Source organism: Saimiri boliviensis, assembly GCF_048565385.1.
Source record: "Saimiri boliviensis isolate mSaiBol1 chromosome 19 unlocalized genomic scaffold, mSaiBol1.pri SUPER_19_unloc_1, whole genome shotgun sequence".
NCBI lineage: Eukaryota > Metazoa > Chordata > Mammalia > Primates > Cebidae > Saimiri > Saimiri boliviensis.
In genome coordinates, this window is record NW_027412502.1 from 1,183,886 (window position 1) to 1,201,249 (window position 17,364).

The window sequence follows — 17,364 nt, forward strand, 5'->3', positions numbered from 1 at the left end:
CACCCGTGTCTGCCCCTTCTTCCAGGACACTCTCGACGCGTCCCCAGTTCCCACTCCCATTGGGCAATCTGCGTCTCCGGTCCCGGTTCTGAAGTCCCCAGTCACCCCGGACTCAGGTTCTCCCAGACGCCGAGGATGGGTCCATGGCGCCCGAACCCTCCTCCTGCTGCTCTCGGGACCCGGACCGAGACACGGGCGGGTGAGTGCGGGGTCTGGAGGGAAACGGCCTCTGCGGGCAGGAGCCAGGGGCCTGCCGGCGGGGGCGCAGGACCCGGGAGCCGCGCGGGAGGAGGGTCCGGCGGGTCTCAGCCCCTCCTCGCCCCCAGGCTCCCGCTCCCTGAGGTGTTTCCGCACCGCCGCGTCCCGGCCCCGCCGCGGGGAGTCCAAGTACCTCGAAATCGGCTACGTGGACGACACGCAGTGCGTGCGGATGGACAGCAGCCCCGCGAGCCCGAGGATGGAGCCGCGGGCACCGTGGGGGGAGCAGGCGGGGTCGGACATTGGGAGCCGGAGGCTCGGAGGGTCAAGGCCAGGCGGGGACTTTCCGAGGGAACCTTTGGACCCTGCTTCGCTGCTACGACCAGAGCGAGGCCCGTGAGTGACCCCGGCCGGGGCGCAAGTCACGACCCCTCCCCCTCCCCGGCGACGCCGGGTTCCCTCGAGTCTCAGGTCCGGGATCCACCCCGAGGCCGCGGGACCCCCCGGACCTCCGACCCGGGAGAGCCCCAAGCGCCTTTACACCGTTCATTTTCAGGGGATTCCGGGACGAGAAGGGAAGGGGAAGGGGCTGCGCGCAGCCTGGGGGTCTCTCCCTGGTTTCCACACACAGAAGCCTGGCCAGGCCCCAGGCACACAGTGTGACGAAGAGGCTCCGAAGTCCTCGCGGGGTGGGTGGGGCGGGCGCGGGGCTGCCCTGGGCGGGGGGCCAGGGTCTCAGGCCGTCCGGTCGGTGACTGGCTGCCGCGTGGGGCCCGAGGGGGCCTCCTCCGCGGGTGTGACCCGCAAGCCTAGGACCCCGAGGACTTCACTGCCCCGAACGAGGACCCGCGCTCCTGGACCTCAGATCACCCAGCGCGAGTGGGAGGTGGGCCGTTCGGCGAAGAGGGGGAGACCCTACCTCGGGACTGAGCGCCTGGAGCGCCGCCACAGATAACTGGAGAACGGGGAGGAGACGCGGCGGCGCGGGGTCCCAGGGGCCCTGGGGAGCCTTCCCCACTTCCTATAGCTCTCCCGGGATGGTCTCCCGGAGGAGGGGGGGAAAATAGGATCACAGAGAACATCGCCCTCCCTTGCATGGAGCATGGCATGAGTTTTCCTGAGATTCCTTTGCGGGCTCCCTCTGCTCTCTAGGACAATTAAGGGATGGCGTCTCTCAGGAAATGGAGGGGAAGAGTGTCCCTGGAATACTGATCAGGGGCTCCCCTTGAACCCTGCATCCATCTTGAGCTTTGTGACTTTTTTCCTCAGGCCTTGTTCTCTGCCTCACACTCAGTGTGTTTGAAGGTCTGATTTCAGCTTTTGCGAGTCCCTCGACCTCCACTCAGATCAGGACCAGAAGTCGCTGTTCCTCCCTCAGAGACTAGAACTTTCCAAGGAATAAGAGATTATCCCAGGGTCCTGCGTCCAGGCTGGTGTCTGGATTCTGTGCTTTCTTCCACACCCCAGGTGTCCATTCTCAGGACGATCACAAGGACGCTGCTGGGGTGTCCCATGAGAGATGTGAAGTGCCTGACCTGGCAGCGGGATGGGCAGGACCAAACTCAGGGCACAGCTTGTGGAGATCGGGCCAGCAGGGGATGGAACCTTCCAGAAGTGGGCGGCCGTGGTAGTGCCTTCTGGAAAAAAGCAGATACACATGCCATGTGCAGCATGAGGGGCTGCCAGAGCCCCTCACCCTGAGGTGGGGTGAGGAGGGGGATGAGGGTCACATCTCTTCTCAGAGAAAGCAGAAGCCCTTCTGCAGCCTTCCAGCAGGGTCAGGGCGGAGGCCTAGGGTCAGGGAGCCTCACCTTTCCCTCCTTTCCCAGGGCCATCTCCCCAGCCCACCACCCCCATTGTGGGCATCGGCGCTGGCCTAGCTGTCCCAGGAACTCTGGTCCCTGGAGCTGTGGTTGCTGCTTTGATGTGGAGGAGGAGGAACTTAGGTAGGGAAGGGCTGAGGGGTGGGGTCTGGGTTTTCTTGTCCCATGGCAATTTCAAGCCCCAGGTAGAAGTGGTCTCTGCCTGGTTACTGGGAAGCACCATCCACACATGGGCCGACCCTGCCTGGGGCCCTGTGTGCCAGCGCTTGGTCTTCTGTGAAGCACATGTGACAATGAAGGACAGATTCATCACCTTGGTGATTGTGGTGTTGGGGTCCTGATTTCAGCATTCATGAGTCAGGGGAAGGTCCCTGCTAAGGACAGACCTTAGGAGGGTGGGTGGTGCAGGACACACACCTGCTTTCCTCATGTTTTCTGATCCTGCCCTAGGTTCTGAGTCATAATTCTGGAAACTTCTCTGGGGTCCAAGACTAGGAGGCTCCTCTAAGATCTCACGGCCCAGCCTCCTCTCTATACCCTCACAGGACATGTTCTTCCCACAAGTGGAAAAAGAGGGCGTTGATCTCAGGTTGTATATAAGTCGGGGGGCAGGCATGTGGAGGAGCCCACCCACACCACAATTCCTCCTGTCCCACGGGTCCTGCAGCCTCTGGCCAGGTCCTGTGCTTCTTCCACTCCAGGCACCAGCAGTGCCCAGGACTCTGACATGTCTCTCATGACTCCTAAAGGTGAGATTCTGGGGGTCTCAAGTGGGTGGGGGTGGGGCAGAGGGGAAAGGACTGGGTAAGGGAGATTCTTTGATTGGGCCATTTCGAGTGTGTGGCTGTTCAGAGTGTCATCACTTACCATGACTGACTTGAATTGCTTCATTGTTTTCTGTAGCCTGAGACAGCTGCCTTGTGTGGGACGGAGATACAGGATTTCTTCACACCCCCCCTCTGTGACTTCAAGAGCCTCTGGCATCTCTTTCTGCAAAGGCATCTGAATGTGTCTGTGTCACTGCTAGCATGATGTCAGGAGGTGGAGAGACAGCCCACCCCGTGCCCACTGTGACCCCTGTCCCCACGCTGACCTGTGTCCCTCCCCAGTCGTCTTTCCTGTGCTAGAGACTCAGGGATGGGCATCTCCATCTCTGTCTGAACTTCATGGTGCACTGAGCTGCAGCCTCTTACTTCCCTACTGAAAATAAGAACCTGAATATAAATTTGTTTTCTCAAATATTTGCCATGAGAGGTTAAGGAGTTAATTAAATAAATCAATTCCTAAAATTTGAGAGAGGAAATAAAGACCTGAGAATCTTCCAGAATCTGTGTGTTTGCTGTGCTGAGTTTGTTGCAGGTGGGGGTGGGGAGGGCTGTGAGGAGCCGAGTGTGGATGGGGCCTGTGCCCAGCTGCGGTTCAGTCCATCATGGGCTTCATGTGGTCAGTCTTCAGCTGGGTTAGCTTCACGGCTCCACTGTCCTTGTCCCTTCAGTGGAAACTTGTCCAGTTGGAGCTGTGATCACAGAGGGTCAGACATCACCCAGGGTCTGCCCTGCACACAGGAGTCTCTGCACTTTCTGAGACAAATGTTCAGACCATTTCAGCTCCTGCCCTTCTTCCAGGGCTCCTCTTCTGCTCTGCTCTCCTGCCTTCTGCCTGCACTGGTTCCAGTATTCTTGCTGCTGGCTCCAATACCCAACTCATGACTCTAATCAGAGTCTAATTTAGATGTAGATTTGTTTGTGAAATTGGACCCATCCTCAAGGACTGTTCTTCCCTGAAGAGAGAAGGCTGATGGTGAGCTGCAGTGTTGGGGGGAGGGTTGGTGTGGGAGGAGACATGGGGGAGGGGGACATACAAACAGCCCTGCTGAGAAAAGCACCGGTGGCCTCGATGTCAGTGTGAGGGGACCTTGTGCTGTAGTTGCCACAAAACAGCATTTGGCCTGAGGTTATGTTAATAAAGCTATTGCCTTTAGAACAGGGAGGTCCCCTGCAGTGATCACTCATTCAACTGTCCTTGGTTGTGGGTCAGACACAGGACAGAATGGTTCTGCATCTGGTGAACATAATTGAAGTCAAATGAGAAAAATCTCTTACCTTGTGGAGCATGTGTTCCAGTGGGAAGAGGCAGATGATGGATACACTGTAGCCAGAGCAAAGAAAGAAAGTGCTAGAAGGTGGTGAGTGCTGTGAGGCAGGTGAGCCAGGGTGTGGGGAGTGGGGACAGGGAAGGCGGCTGTTGTGCTGGGTGGACAGCGTGTGCCACATTGCAAAGGTGACCTTTTAGGAAAGAGTTGGCCACAAGGATGTCTGGGGATGTCCTTTCCCAACAGGGGAACCTCCAGTTCAAATGCACTAGTGCAAGAGGGTGTCTGTGTTCCCAGAAGAGGAAGGAACCCAGGAGGGCCGGACAGAGAGAAACTGAGGTGAGGGCAGAGGGACAGCCAGAGCAGGTGGGCCTGCAGGGAGTGGGGAGGCATCTGACATTTTCTCTGAGTCAGCTGGGGTGGTAGAGGACAGTTTTGAGCAGAAGAGGGACATGGTACAACTTCTCCTTTAAAAGATCTCTGACTGCTATGCTAAGAACAAAACTAAGAGGTGAGGAACAAGAGAGGCAGAAGGGAAAACAGCAGGAAGCGAGTGCAGTATTCCAGGCTGGAGATGTCATTACCTTGACTGGGGTGTGAGCAGGGGAAATAGTGGGATGTGAGGGGATCCTGGACGCATTTTAAGATGGACCAACAGCATTTGCCAATGGATTGTATCAGTGGTGTGAGGAAGATGAATCAAGGACACCCATCGTTGTAAAAGGAGTGAGTAGACGGAAGGGTGGAGCTGCTGTCAGTGGACATGGGGAGGCTCTGGCAGAAGCAGACGGAGGAGGGCACATCCCAGGCACTCAGTGGAGAAAATTCTGCTAGGAACGCAGGTGAGGGAGCTCACATGCCAGTCGGACAGACAATTCCAGAGTTTAGGGGAAAGGAAAAATATACTGGGCTGGAGAAATCGATTTAGGAGGTCACACCATATAAATGATACTTAAAACCTCAAGCCTGGATGAAGGCACCAAAGGAGTGACCCGCTGTGGAAAAGAATGAGCGCAAGGATGGAACCCTGGACCTCCAGTTCTAAGGGATCTCATCAGACTCTACCCAGAGCAGACTGCACGGTCCTGACCCCATGTCCAGAGGACACTTAGACAAGGAACTTCCTTGAGCACAGGAATCACCTGGACATGGTGCTGAGATCCAGTAAATCCAGAGCCCAGCAAGAGATTCTGGATTTATGGCAAGGCTGGAGCTCATGTTTCCGGTCTCCAGATCTAGAACACCAGGATCCCAGGTGTCTGAGAATTAGCCTCACTTGTAGCACTTGTTATATAAGTGATTCCTTGGTCTTGTGCAGAAGACTCTGAGACAGGTGTTCTAGGAAGCTGCCTGAGTATTTTCTAATCCCCACCAGCAATCCTGTTGCTCAACCAGATTGGGATCCACGGAGATCAGAGATCAGAGTGCCCAGGGTGGGTGGACCGGGTGGGTTTTCAAACCACATTTAAAAGAGCATTCTTCTCGTAGAAAGAAAAGGGAGGACGTATATCATCAATTATGAGACGTGAGATTCCCTGTTGTTCTCTCCACTATGGAGCAGAGGCCAGGTAGACAATTTAGGATGCAGCTCTCACACAAAGAACACCTCTCAGTGTTGCTCTCTGACACTGGTCTGCAGACTGATTTCTCGCTTACTTCTTGGAGCAAACTACGGAAAACAAATTTCTGTAATTTACACATAAACCAGGATATCTGGTGTTGGGGGCTAATTTTACTGGGGGGAAGGCCACAGAACCAGGCTGGAAACTACACATCCAGGAACAGAATCCGCAGCCCACACTAGAGCAGGTTCCACCTAGGGACACCTGCCCCTACTGCACAGACACCGCAGCTCAGACCTCTGACATCCTGGGGCTGGACACTGAATCCTGAGGTGAGGTCAGATGTCACTGCTGCATTTGGAAACTGGAGATCACTGCTGCCGCTCAGACGTCTTTACTACAAAGCGTTCTGCACAGTCCGGGTTCTCTGTGCCGCCTCATTCCGGCTCAGACCCTGTCGGTGATACAGGAGTTAAGAAAACATTATTTAGGCAGACAGTGAGACGGCGGAAGTCCTGGGTAAGGTTTTTCCTTTTAATGAAACGCAGCCCCCAAATATTTTCTTTTCTAACAAAGAGCAGCCTGTAAAATTACTACATTTAATCAGAGAGATAGACTCCAATACAATAATAGTGGGGACTTTCAACATCCAAACCTTAGGATTAGACAGGTCATCTACACAGAAAATCAAGAAAGAGCGGGATTTAAACTGAACTTTAGACCAAATAAAGCTGACAGATATTTACAGTGCATTCTAACACTACAGAATGTACACTCTTTTCATGAACACAAGGAATGTTTTCACGTTTTCCGGCAGAGGGCCTGTGTTCAGCCACAAAACAAGTTTCAATCAATTTTCAAAAACTGAAATCATATCAGATATCTTCTCTGGACACAATGGAATAAAACTGGAAATGTACACCAAGAGAAACTTTGACAACTAGACAAATACATGGAAATCAAACAACATTAAAGAACATGTTGATTCAATGAATAATCATTGAGTCAACAGAGAAATTCAGATGGAAATCAAAAAGTTTCTTGAAACAAATAAAAATTGAAAGATAACATACCAAAACCTGTGGGATACAGCTAGACAGGGCTAAAGGGAAGATTACAGTCAGCCATTTCAAATCTGCTAGGCCAATGCTTCCTTCATTTTTTATTTTTTTAAGACAGAGTCTCACTCTGTTGCCCAGCCTGGACAATCATGGCTCACTGCAGCCGTGACCTTCCAGGTTCAAATGATCCTCCCACCTCAGCCTCCCAAGTAGCAGGGACTACAGGAGCATGCCAGCATGCCGGGCTAATTAAAAAATATATATATTTTTTGAAATGGAGTTTTGCTCTTGTTGCCCAGGCCGGAGTGCAGTGGCACGATCTCACCTCACCGCAACCTCCGCCTTCTGGGTTCAAGTGATTTTCCTGCCCCAGCCTCTCAAGTAGCTGCGATTATAGGCATGCACCACCACACCCAGCTAATTTTGCATTTTTAGTAGACACAGGGTTTCTCCGTGTTGGTCAGGCTGGCTTGAACTCTCAACCTCAGGTGATCCCCTACCTCAGCCTCCCAAAGTGCTGGGATTACAGGCACGAGCCACCATGCCTGGCCTTTATAATGTTTTTGTAGAGACAGGGTCTCCTCCTGTTGCCCAGGCTGGTCTGAAACTTGTAGGTTCAAGTGATCTTCTTGCCTCAACCTCCGAAAGTGCTGGGATTACATGTGTGAGCCACCATGGCCAGCCTAGATCAATACTGTAAAATCCAAAAAAGCCCTCCGATAAACTCAGGAAAAAAACTTACATCGTATAATGGTACCTATATTGTAAAATGACACAAGACGATGAGCTTATTATACCTAAGAGGTTATTTGCAAACCTACAAAGTATGAAGTCTTAAACAGCTGCCTGAAATCTGGATGTCCTCACTGCAGTGCCCAGTTCTAATTCCAGCCATCATGCCCAGCCAGTGAAAATCTGCATTTTTAACAAGCTCCCAGATGATCCTGATGTTGGTGGTCAGGGAAGCACACTAAGAACCACTGCTCCAGCCAGGTGCAGTAGCCCACACCTATAATCCTAGCACTCCTAGCCAAGGCAGGAGGATCCCTTGAGCCCAGGAAATGGAGGTGGCAGTGAGCTATGACTGCACCACTTCTTTCCAGCCTGGGTGACAAGCAAAGTAAGACCCTATCTGAAAAGAAAAGAAAAGAAAAGAAAAAGCCACTACTCTAGATTGACAATTTTTTTTTTTTTTTTTTTTTTGAGACAAGATCTCATTCTGCCACCCAGGCTGGAGTGCAGTGGCATGATTGTGGCTCACTACAGCCTCCACCTCCTGAGCTCAAGTAATTCTCCCACCTTAGCCTCCAGAGTAGCTGGGAGTACAGTCATGTGCCACCACGCTTGGCTAGTTTTTGTATTTTTTGTAGAGATAAGGTTTTGCCATGTTTCCCAGGCTGGTCTCAAACTCCTGAGCTCAAGTGATCCACCTGCTTCAGCCTCGCGAAGTGCTGGGATTCAGGAGTGAGCCACAGCACCTGGCCTCACTTTTTAAAAATTGTGGTACAATATACATAACAATATTTATCATTTTTACTATTCCTAAATATGTAATTCAGTTGCATTAAATAAATTCACATTGCTGTGTAACTGGCACCACTATTTGTAACCCAACACTGTTTTATCATACCTAGCAAATATTCTGTACCCATTAAACAATATCTTCCCCTTTCCAACTTTCCCCAGCCTCTGGCATTCTACTTTCTGTCCCTATGAATTTACCTCATGCGAGTGAAATCATACAACAGCCAGTAGGCACCTCATGCAAGTGGAATCACACAACAGCTGCCCTCCTGTGTCTGGCTTATTTCATGAAGCAGAATGCTTCCAAGGTCCGTCATGGTAGAGAAAATATCAAGACTGCCTTCCTTTTAAGGCTGAACAATATTCCATTAGATGTATATGCACCGTTTTGTTCATCTATTCATCTATTGATGGACACTCGAGTTACTTCCACCTTTGGCTATTGAGGAGATTGCTGCTGACCAGGCACAGTGGCTCACACCTCTAATCTTAGCACTTTGGGGGGTAAAGGTGGGCAGATCACCTGAGGTCAGGAGTTTGAGACCAGCCTGGCCAACATGGTAAAACCCCATCTGTAATAAAATTACGAAAGTTAGCCAGTTGTGGTAGTGCGTGCCTGTAGTCCCAACTACTTCAGTGGCTGCGACGGGAGAATTGCTTGAACCCGGGAGGCAGAGGCTGCAGTGAGCTGAGGTCACACCATTGCACTCCAGCCTGGGCAACGGAGTGGGACTCTGTCGAGAGAGAGAGAGAGAGAGAGAGAGAGAGAGAGAGAGAGTCAGAATAGTGCTGCTATGAACATGAGTGTACAAGTATCTCTTTGAGGTGCTGTTTCAATTATTTTAAATATATACCTAGAAGTGAAATTTCCAGGCAATACAGTAGTTCTATGTTTGATCTTTTGAGAAACTGCTAAACTGCTTTCCACAGTGGCTGCACCATTTTGCATTCCTAACAGCAACGTCAGCATTTGCTGTCCATTTTGTTTAGTTTTGGTTCTAACCATCCTAGTAGGTAGTGCTGAGCCGTTATTATTATCACAACTTTTGATGTGGGCTTTTGCCAATACTTGTAGCACTGTAAGGGCAGCACGACAGCAGTGAGAGGTTCTGACCACTTTCCAGCTTCAAACACTTCTAACAGTTCCATTCAAAACACAAGTTTTCACAGTTGCTTCTAATTTTTTTGAAAATTACCTCCAAGGTAATTTTCCAGCTTCATTTCAACTTACCAAGCTTCCTTCCTTCAACTAAGGAAATGGGCTGGGCATGGTGGCTCACACTTGTAATTCTAGCACTTTGGGAGGCCAAGGTGCGTGGATCACCTGAGGTCAGGAGTTCGAGACCAGCCTGGCCAACATGGTAAAACCCTCTATCTACTAAAAATTTTAAAATTAGCCTGGTGTGGGGGCTCATGTCTATAATTCCAGCTACTTGGGAGGCTGAGGCAGGAGAATCACTTAAATCTAGGAGGCAGAATTTGCAGCAAGTTGAGATTACAGCACTGTGCTCCAGCCTTGGCAACAAGAGTAAAACTCCATTTCCAATAAATAAATAAATAAATAAATAAATAAACTTGTTTTGGAAAGTTTTCTACCTCAACTTTCTTATAATTGACACAAGTTGAAAAAAAAAATCCAGCTTAAAAACAGAAAAGAAAAAAAAAAAAAACCAGGCAAAATGAAAGTACTATGGAAAAACAATTTCAAAAGCTTTGTCCCAGATATTTCATATACTTTCCCATTATACTCACTGTGGTACTTAAGAGATTAAACTGCACATATATAAGACTATGGCTCCAGCTGGAGTGCAGTGGCATGACCATAGCTCATTGCAGTCTCAAAGTCCTGGGCTCAAGCGATCTTCCCACATCAGCCTCCCAAACAGCTGGAACAACAGGTACATGCCACCATGCCCGGCTAATTTATTTTTTTTTTTTACTTCTGTAGAGATGGGGTCTTGTTATGTTGCCCAGGTTGGTCTCAAACTCTTGGCCTCAAATGTTCCTCCCACCTTGGCCTCCCACAGTGCTGGGATTACAGGCATGAGGCACTGGGTCTGGCCAAGATGGATTTTCATAAAGGGCAACAGCAGAGTTTCTATTCTGAGAGGTACAGCCAGAGGCTTATATGAACCCCCCAACTTCATTAACCTCATTAAATCATATAATTTCCATCATATGGAAATGTACATTAAACAGTGATACCTCGGGACAATAAATAACTGGGAACAATGTAGCCACACCTCTACAGGGAAACTTGTGAATGGCTGAAACCAGGAATGTTGAACCCACACGTGTCCAGGGAGAGCTATTTCCGGGGTGTGTGTGTCGTCCATAAACACACGTGGTTCCTGGCAGATGAAGTGCACTGGAGACAGCACCGAAGTTAACCAGGAGAGTGAGTGTCAGCGTTTCCCCTACCTCGGAATAGCATCCCTGTATCTTACAGATAATCCCCCTAAGCAAAGCAATACCTGCTTTGTACACTATGTGAGGAACAAATATTTTAACAGTTTCACTCATTCTTCAGCAAACATGTTAGTTTTCTTGTTTTCTGTTTTTCTTTCCAACTTTTATCTTAGGTTCAGCGGCACGTGTGCAGGTTTTTTACGTAGGTAAATTGTGTGTGTCTCAGGTTTTGGTGTACAGATTATTTTGTTACCCAGGTAATAAGCACAGTACCCTATAGGCAGCTTTTTGACGCTCACCCTCCTCCCACTCACAACACTCAAGTAGGGCCAGGTGTCTATTGTTCACTTCTTTGTGTCCATGTGCACTTAATGTTTAGATCCCACTTATAAGTGATAAAGTGGGGCATTTCCTCCACCTCCTCTTCTCCTTCTCCTTCTTCTCCTTCTTCTCTTTCTTCTCCTTCTCCTTCTCCTCCTCCTCCTCTTCTTCTTCTTCTTTTTCTTCTTCTTCTTCCTTCTTCTTCCTTCTTCTTCCTTCTTCTTTCTCCTTCTTTCTTCTTCTTCTTCTTCTTCTTCTTCTTCTTCTTCTTCTTCTTCTTCTTCTTCTTCTTCTTCTTCTTCTTCTTCTTCTTCTTCTTCCTCTTCCTCTTCCTCTTCTTCTTCTTCTTCTTCTTCTCTTTCTTCTTCTTCTTCTTTCTTCTTTTGCCCAGGCTGAAGTTCAGTGGTGCATGATCTTGGCTCACTGCAATATCTGCTTCCCAGGTTCAAGCAATTCTCCTGCTTCAGCCTCCCAAGTGGCTGGGATTACAGGCACCTGCCGCTATGCCTGGCTAATTTTGGTATTTTTAGTTGAGACAGGATTCACAATGTTGGCCAGGCTGGTCTCAAACTCCTGACCTTATAGAATCCACCTGCCTCAGCCTTCCAAAATTCTGGGATTACAGGTGTGAGCCAGCATGCCTGGCTGGCATTCAGTTTTCTATTGTCGCATTAGTTCGCCTAGAATAATGGTGTCCAGCTCCATCCTTGCTGTGAAAGATATGATCGTTTTTATGGCTGTGTTGTATTCCATGGTGCATACGTACCACATTTTCTCTACACAATCCGCTACTGATGGGCATTGAAGTTCATTCCATGTCTCAGCAAACATATTTTGAGCCTCTGGAACAACTGCCTCTCAGCCTTGGGGTTCCATGCAAGGTGAAGGAAAATTGGTCCTCCAAGTTACAGCTTGAAATCAGGCTACAGTGTGGCCTTGGAGACCATGAGGGGAGAAGGTAGAGTGGCCCCGGGTGGCAGGGTCTAGGTGTCTGGCAGAGGCACAGGCAGATCCTGCCTGGAGCCCGCCCTGGTGACGCTGGTGGGTCAGTCTCCCTGCAGGATATGAGCAGCATCCCTGGTCTCTATCCCTGAAGTGCCCATATCATGTGCAGGGACATACATGTGTGTGCACACACAGCTGTGACACCCAGAAATGTCTCGGGATGTTGAAATGTGTCCTTGGGGGCAGAAGTGTGCCTGGTTGAGAATCTGCCCCAGGGGAACACAACCCACCAGGCCTCAGGATTTTGTGTTGCTCAAGTTCCAAGGAAAAGGAACATCTCGACTGGGCGTGGTAACTCATGCCTGGAATCCCGGCACTTGAGGCCAGGAGTTCGAGACCAGCCTGGGTAATGTAGGGAGAGACCCCCATCTCTAAAAAAAAGAGAAAGAAAAAAGAAAGAAAGAAAAGAAAAGAAAATGAGATCTCCAGTTTTAAAAACTCAAAAACACCGCAAGGAAACAATACACTCTGAGACCCAGCAGAAACAACAGGTAGACTCTGCAGACACAGACACTGGAATTATCAGAGAGAACATAAACTAATGATGCTTTATATAGAGAGAGAAACAAAGAGATTTCTGAAAATACGGAAAAAAAAATACATAGGCTGGTCGTAGTGGCTCATGCCTGTAATCCCAACACTTTGGGAAGCTAAGGTGGGCGGATCACGAGGTCAGAAGATCAAGACCATCCTGGCTAACATGGTGAAACCTTATCTCTACTAAAAATACAAAACATTAGCCAAGTATGGTGGCATGCACCTGTAGTCCCAGCTACTCAGGAGGCTGAGGCAGGAGAATCACTTGAACCCAGGATGTGGAGGTTGCAGTGAGCCGAAATTGCTCCACTGCACTCCAGCCTGGGAGACAGAGGGAGACTCCATCTATAAAAAAAAAAAAAAAAAAAAGGGGCAGATTTGCAATACTATGAAAATCTGAGATCTCAGCTTTTAATAGTGTACTCTTAAATGTGTAAAGAACACACAGTACTTTTCACAAAATGTTATTTTCACTATAAAAGAAAGAGATGGGGCGGTGCGAAGTGGCTCACGCCTGTAATCCCAGCACTTTAAGAGGCTGAGGTGGGCAGATCACCTGAGGTCAGGAGTTCAAGAAACATACGGGCTGGGTAGAGTGCTTCATGCCTGTAATCTCAGCACTTTGGGAGGCTGAGGAGGAAGGATAGCTGGAGCTCAGGAATTGCAGACCAGTCTGGGCAATATAGTGAGGTCCTATCTCTATTTATGAGAAAAAAAAAAAAAAAAGCTGGACATCATGGCAAGTGCCTGTGGTCCCAGCTGCTCAGGAGGTTTTAGTGGGAGAATCGCTTGAGCCTGGGAGGTCAAGGCTGCAGTCAGCCATGGCTGTCACCACGTTCCAGCCTCAGCAACAGAAACAGGATCATTGCACATCATCTAAATCACCCTTGTTTTTCTTTTTCCTCATCTGGAAGCAGGGATGCTGTCTCCCAACACGCACACTTCCCAAGGTTGTCAAGAGACCACGTGAACGTTTGGTAAACTGGGAAGCCCCAGCAGAGATGCTGGAGCCAGATTATTGCCGCCCTGCTGGTTGCCATTATCTTCCAGGCCTGTATTTCTCTGTGGAGCCAGCAACAAGGCAGGGGGAGGCTCCCAGCTAATCCCGACTTGAATCTCAGCTGTGGGCAGGAGCGCCCTATCTGGAGGCTCTGCAGACATCTGTGTAGGTGGAGAACAGGGAAGATGGGGAGGAGAAAGAGTGGGGAGATGGGGCCAGTGGAGACCTTCACCCAAATTTTTGATTCATAGAGCAGAAGCCTTCTCTCTTCTTTTTCTCATTCCTGAAAAGAAAGCTCTTTTCCTCCAAACACAGTCTTCCAACAGCCCCTCAGCCCCAGGCCCATATCTGTCCAGTAGTTAGCCCCTAACGAGGACCAAATGTCCTGCTGACTTGAGAAGGAAAAACAAGGGACAAGTTGTGGAATCAATAGCTTCACCGCCACTGAGGCCAGCCTGGCACAGTCTCCATCCCAGGCCTCCCAGGGTACCCGGATGGAAGTACTAGGTTTGCCCAGATCCCCACAGAACAGCAGCAACTGGTTTCTTAGTCAACCACAGCAGGCATTTATTGCACCAACTGTATGCAGCAGCCTCTGGAGGGGAAGGTTCAAGCTTTGCCACAAGGGAGGTGATATGTGGAAAGCTGTATGTAAACCACAAATCATAGGGATGTGCAGAATGACAGAGTCAGAGGAGAAAGAATAAGCATTTATTGAGCACCTACTGTATGCCAGGCCCTGGGCTAGGCACTTGAGGTACATTAAAGCATTTAATCCTCATCAACTCAATTTCACAAATGAGGAAACTGCCACAGAGAGGTGAGGGGACTTCAAGATTTGACAGCCAAATAGGAGAGCTGGGATTCAAACCCAGGTCTCTATGGTTTCAAGAGAAACCATAACCCCGCATGGACCTGGAGCCCGCCCATCACATCTCAAAAGTCCTGTCGCTCAGCCCGCCGGGGTGCAGTCTGGGCTGTGCCCCACCTCCAGCCCCTGACCTGGCCCTGGCTTGGACCCTGGCTATGATGGCCAGACTTGCATCCGCAGGTGAGTGAGGGGCCTGAGACCCTGATCCAGCCTGGTGGAACTAAAGGGGTTCCTCAGGGAGGGAAAAGGGACAGGAGGAGCCAGAAGTGGCCCCAGATCAGGAGTCAAGCAGCCTGCGCTTCTCCCACCACAGGCTGGGGTTGCCAGGGATCTCCCCTGGGGTGGACACGGACCCCGCTATCTCAGGTTATGGGATTTCTAGCTAGCCAAGGCTCTCCAGTTGGAGCAAGGGCAGGCGACCCAGGCATGGATGGCCTAGGGCGTTGCTTTGCCCGTTTGGAGTGTCTGAGACACCCAGTGGGGCCACCCCAATGCTGGCCAGACTTCATTTGCCAGACAAGTTTGAGGTGGCCATGTTGGAGCCCAAAGGGACCCAGTGAGAAGTGGGTCCTGCAGCCTCAGATGCCCTGGGCCAGGAATGGGCAGTGCTGCAAGGAAGGAAACAAGGCAAGTGTCACCCTACCCTTCCCGTGAGGAGCCCCACACACCCCTCCAGCTGCTCCCCAGCTCTGCCCCTTCTCCCTCCACTTGCTCCCCTGTGGACCGATCTGTCTATCTGCCACTCCGCTCTCTTTCTGCCCTTCTCTCCCTGCTCCTGTTGGTGACAGGCGGGATACCCACTCACCACCCTCTCAGCCTCCTAGAGGCAGAGCTGGTGCCCCTCAGATACCCTGTCCCCCCAGCGGGGGCTTGTCCTACAGATAGCCCTGGACCACCACTGCCACACCTCCTCGTCCCAGCACGGATGCCTGACCCAGCTGAGGCTGAATGGAAGTTTGCTTTTGGAGAGGTATGCCGTGAGAACTGCAGCCTCAGGGCACACCCATCATCACCTCCCATGCGTGATTCAGTGCCTCAGCTACCTCTTCGGGACCATTCCCAAGAGCAAGGTGGAGCAAGGAAGGGCCTGAGCCTCCTTCACCAGGGCCCAGGCCACACCCTTCTCCCCTTCAGATGGAGCAGCCAGCTCTCAGAGAGGGCATCACGGGGTTTCTGGAAGGGAAGTGAGTCAATGGAGGACCCCCCCGGGGTGAATCAGTGCTGGATCCTCAGGCTCCCTGTTCCTGTCTGCAGGGACCAGATCCCCTAAGATTTCAGGGCCTGAGGGAAGGGCTGGGCCTCCAGGGAGATGGGAAGGGAGCATCCAGGGTGACCGGGGCGGTCAGCTCATCCAGGCCCAGCCTCCAGCCAAGGAGGGATTCCAACTCTCCCACGTCCTTGGGCTTCAACTGAGAGCCATTCTCAAATCCCTTCTCAGAACCGACAATGTGCAGCACGCCCAGTTCCCAGACGCAGTCTATACACTTCCTCCGTGAGCGCCACACACACCCTACTCCCCTCCCACCGTCATCGCTAGCCGCCAGGCCCACCTGGTGCAGCCCATCCCCGGGCCCCCAGGGGGGCAGCACTAAAAGGCCCTTCTTGTCCTGCCTGGGCAGGCGGGCGTAGGGAGGGAGGCTCAGTTCCACTTGGCTCTGGAACAGTTTTATTGACTGAGTCTGGGTGGGCTGGGCCAAGGGTGCTGGCCCTGGGGCACTGCCCTGCTCCAGAGGCCTGGGGCGGCACAGAGGTGCACACAAGGCTCAGCGCCTGTCCTGATCACGGTCGGTCCCCCCAAGCCATCCTCAGAGGCAGCAGGATCTACCCTGCTTCAATTTCTTGTACCTGGTGCCCCTTTGGCCCTGCTCACTAAGACACGCCCATCAGTTCTGAGCCCCCCCGCCCCAAACCGGTAACACACAAACCCTCCCTGCCAGGTACACCCACCTGGGTCCCACTTCAACCCCTCACATTCTGCCTTTCAAAGTCAGAAATGCCAGGCCAGGGAAGAGGTGTGGGAGTCACCATCCCTGTATGCCCTGCTCTCACTCTGACCCTCAGACTGGAAGGTCACCTCCTTCCTTCTCTGCCTGTCCTTCCAGCATCAGCTCAAATCCAGTCTCCTCCCATGCTTGGCTCTCTGTGGGGGCCTCCCACACAGCTCCGAAGGAGCTGGATACCGCATCTGTCATCAGGCTCACAGTAGCCCAAGCGTAGCCCCCCACTCAGGCTGGGAGCACCCTCAAAGCAGGGCTTGGGGCTCTCCCTGGGCTGCTGAGGGAGTTGGAAATAGCCCTGAAGTCCACACTTACTGGCACAGACAGATGAGGGCACACACACGTGCACACGCCACTCCCACAGACCTGGCCGAGGTGGCGGAGACCAGGAGCCCAGCATGGCTACTGCCGCAGTCTCCAAGTCCCCTACCTTGAAGACCTGGGCCAGTGGCACTTGTGGGAAAGGAAGTGAGCACAGGATGGGGACGGGTGCCACACTGAGCTGTATTCTATTCAAGGCCAGGAGCAAATGAACAAGAGGCTGTGGGTCTGGCCTGCAGCCTGGTCCCTCCCTGGTCTCTCTGCTCCTTCACTGCCTCACCCTGACTCCCACCCCATTCAGCTCTCCTCTTGCCTCCAACAGGCCCTCTGCCCCAGCTGTCAGTTCTATAGAGGCTTCCAGAGCTAAGACTCTTCCTCCAGCTGCGGGCATAGGCCGGGATTCGAATTTACCGTATTACTCTTCCTACTGAGTTTGTAGGAAAAGTGTTTGAATGAACTGACTTTGTATGAACAGTTTTGTCCTTAGCTCTCCATGGGGCAAGGGTTCCCAGCTCTCTCTGCTTCTTAGGAGGGTCCATAATTCCAAACAGGAGAGGCCAGCTCTTTCCTCCAGGGACATCCCAGCGTGCCACTAACTATGTTGTCAGTCCTGCAGCCCACAGCAGCCCTGCAGGTCAGGAAA